Source organism: Mastomys coucha, unplaced genomic scaffold (genome assembly GCF_008632895.1).
Source record: "Mastomys coucha isolate ucsf_1 unplaced genomic scaffold, UCSF_Mcou_1 pScaffold21, whole genome shotgun sequence".
In the NCBI taxonomy this organism is placed as follows: Eukaryota; Metazoa; Chordata; class Mammalia; order Rodentia; family Muridae; genus Mastomys; species Mastomys coucha.
Window position 1 is genome coordinate 187,969,928 of NW_022196904.1, and position 4,359 is coordinate 187,974,286.

The window sequence follows — 4,359 nt, forward strand, 5'->3', positions numbered from 1 at the left end:
CACACACACACATACACACACACACATACACACACACACACATACACACATACACACACCACACATACACACATACATACACCACACACACACATACACACACACATACACACACACATGCACACACACACATACACACACACATACACACACACATGCACACACACACATGCACACACACACATATACTCTGGCAAACACTCATATACATAAAAATAAATGTCATTAAGATAAATGAAATGTATCCTATTATTGATTTAAGTTATTCATATTGGATCAAAATTGTAGGTTTTCCATGATTAGACATAATTTTTCTAACAAATCAAGACTAAAGCCCAGAACTAACTACTCTGCTTAGAGTTTAAGTGCCATACAGCTCGTCCATTTAATTGGGCTTTCTATACACTGACTTCTTCCAAGATAGATACAGAAAAGAACACTCAATCTTAATCACCAGGGGAGCACAGACAATAGCTGCACATAGATACTACTTCACACCCACTGAAAAGGCTGTGATCACACACAGCAAGTACAGCTGAGATGTGAACAAAACGGGGACCCTCATATGCTGTTGGTGGAAATGCAAAGTGCTGCTGCATTTAGGAAAAGCTTTCGGCTGTTTCTCAACATTTAAACACAGCTACCATATTCCCTGTGACTTTGCTGGCACACACCCATCCAAGAGAAATGAACATATATGTTCACATAAAAACTTACACACAGACATTCATAATGCCACATTTTGTGATAGCCAAGGAATGGAAACAACTCAGGAATGATGGATGACCAACATGTGCTATTTTCAAATAATGAAATTTGGTTTGCCCAAATAAAGAATGAAGCTCAGTATGGTCTAAAAAGCTTAAGAGTGTTGTGCTAAAGAAAGCAGAGAACAAAAGACAACATATTAGATGTTTATGATAAATATTCACAATGGGTGCCTATGGCAAAGAGAGGGCAGGAGAGACAGCCAGGAGGTTCTGCTAAATGCCCTTTTACCTGATGAAAACTCATTGTGGTTGGTAGCCTAGTGTTAAGAGCCACTCCTGTACATTTCAGGTAGGTATGGTACGTGAAAGATTTGGATAAAGCTGTTAAAAACAAAACAGAAAAATAGGGCTTGCGACTCCTCCCTTGGATGAGAGATGCCAGCATTACCATCACTGAAAGACGCCAGCATTACCATCACCAACTGGCTGATCTTGCTCAACAGGGACCTTTGACCTTTGATCCCCTTGCACATGGACACTTGCTTTTAGTTCATTTAGACTTGTATCTGCTTGTCCCAGACGACATATAATCAGAGCTCAGACCCTCACCAGGAAGTCTGCGACAGCTCTTTCATCATTAGATGAATTTGCAACAGCTAACATTATGTAACAGTGAATCAGAATCCTGTTTTGATGCCACTCCGTGACCTTAAGCTTCTGATTTCTTCTTTGAAATCTCAGAAGGGCTTAGACAGATAAAACATCTTGGCTTTAATAAAAGTTTCTCCTTGAAAAATACCAATCACATTTGGGACAAAGCACATACTGTTTGCTCCCAGATGCCTTAAATCCTTATGTAAACTACTATGTGTCTATTAGAACCTAAACCACAAAATTCATTCCAAAACATAAGAGTAGCTTACATAAACCCAAGTTTGATTTAAATCGAGCAAGCTGCTTAAAGGCTGGCCTGGTCACCCTCGCCCCTGGACTATCTGCATAATTTATTTCCAAATTAGCTTAATATACATTTTCATCTACCAACTGGACTATCATCAGCCTCAGCGAGCCCAGTCTTACCTTCCTTAAGACAGAAAATCACGATTTATCCTCCCCTCTCAAGTATACTAGCCACTGAGCAGTGAATATCCTCACACTTGAGTTTTGGCTTTTGAGACAGGCGGAATTTGCAATTCTCCTGCCTCTGCCTCTTGAGTAGCTGAGATTTCAAGTCCATGTACCCTGACTGAGCTGATGTATCTCTTTTAAAGTGTTTATTTTCTAAATTGTTTCTATACTGCATTCAATATGAAGAACACACCCTTGAATGTACTGACACAATTTACTTCGTATTTAGTTTCAATGCATTTTTATTTCCAGCAGTTATTCTGGAACAAACCTATTGTCACAGAAGGGAGATATAAAAAAGAATTTTGAAAATCAACTCTTAGATGGATTTTTTTTTTTTTTGGTCACTGTTTATTCAAGGGCCATTCAAGCATTTAAAATTTATGAGAACTGTCTCTGGGCCAGACACCGAAAGGGACTGTATCATAAGATGAATAAAATATAAACCCTGGCTGAAAGGAATTTGCAGTGCAGCGTGGGATGGATCTTAAAGGAGCCTGGGTTTGGGTGCTTCAGGAAAACTTGCCTCTAATTAGCAGGGATAACACTCATCGATCTGCAAGTTCTGGAAAATTCTCTCCCTTAACTTCAGACTGCAACACCGACGTCCTTGTATACACCGAGAACAGAGCTGTAGGGAAGAATCCATCCCTCACAAATCCATTTTTAGTCCTCAAGAAAGAAAGCGGCATAATTAGATGCCGTGGATCAGAAACTGTACTGAGGCAAGAGGCTCTTCTTAGGACTCCAAGAAGGACAGCCACGCTCAGAGGCCAACGTGCGGTCGGCCTGAAGGACAGCCACGCTCAGAGGCCAATCGCGCAGTCGGCCTGAACCCTGGGCCTAGGAGGGCATTTCTCTGCCTTACTGGCCCAGTCGTGGAGGTATGGGGGGGGGGGGGGGGGGGGGGGGGGGGAAGAACAATGCTCTACTATCCTGGTTGCTATCTACTATCAACTCCATGACAAATGTCTTATGAATTATTCTTGGTTCATAAAAAAATGTAGCTGTGAAGCCCTGAGGGAAGCACGTCACTATACAGAGAGAACATGTTGCCGGGGAGGAAAGGGCAGACGCTAAAGGAAGTGAAGAGAAGAAGCATGATTACCATGCCCCATGACTGCCAGGTAAACATGTTCAATTATTCAGACCGGAAATCACTTTCAGCCCCACACCTCCCATTGCTCAGTAAGTAACCGATGCTTTTGCTGCCATTCAAACTATTTTTATTAGCATCTTCCTAAAATAATTATCAAATGAAGTAAATGGCCAGAAGTACACCCATCAGGGAAGCTGCAAACAGTAAAGCAATTCTCTGACAACAGACCATTTTGGGAGTCAGTATTCAAAGCGATTCTCAGTGACAAGATGTGCCTGAAGCTCCAGGGACTTGAGGCCCCAGAGAATGGGGAGGCCTGGTAGGGGTGGTGACATCCTTTTGGAGATACAGGGGAGGAGGAATGGGATGAGGAACTATGGGAGGGCAGACCGGGAGCAGGGATAACGACTGGACTGTAGAAAAATAAAAGTAATAAAGATAAAAAATGGTCCAGGCAGTGGTGGCACATGCCTTTAATCCCAGCACTTGGGAGGCAGAGGCAGGCAGATTTCTGAGTTCGAGGCCAGCCTGGTCTACAGAGTGAGTTCTAGGACAGTGAGGGCTACATAGAGAAAAAAACAAAACAAACAAACAAACAAAAAAAGCCCTGCATTAAATCTGTAGCTCTGAAAACAAACAAGCAAAACCAAAACAACCTGGGAGTGGGGGAAGGACAACAAAACCAAAACAACCCTGGGGCGGGGAAGGACAACTCCTAACCACACCCCCATGTTCAGAATTTCTATAGATGTGAAGTTTTCTAAGTGTAACCCTTAATAACTTCAATTAGTTTAAAATGTCAAATCACTTAGGACAAGCAATTGAGTAAAACAATTATTTTAAACTCTAAGTCAACTGAAAATATAATTAAATCACCCCATTGCAAACTGTTTCCGCCCTGTCGCACCTGGAACCTTTACCTCTATAACAAAGTACAATCCAAGCTTAGACAAATGAGGTTCATGATGAGTTCCTTTCTGGTGATTAGATCCATTATTGACATTTTTCTGCGTATATTTTTATGTAAGTATTTATTAAATTCCTCAATCAAGTTTACTGACAGAGTTCATGCAAGAATATGGATCTGTACAATACATGATACTAACCTTTTCTTAGACACCACAAGAACATTTTGAATATGAGTGGGCCTGAAATTTTCACTTTGTATCAACTACCCAATTAGTGTAATAAAGGTGAACACTCATAAATAAGTTCCATAACCTCACTTTACAAAACAGTTACACTGCGACATAAGCTTACATTTTCTGATCTCTTGATAATTCAGCTAAAGCCTACTCCTGTCGACTTTCCCACACTCCTCATGTATGTAGCTTTTTGACTCACTTCCTAAAGTCAAATGTGGAATTTCTTTATAGCTGCATGTGCATCATAGTGTCAATCCTGAGAGCCAATAGAAACCGG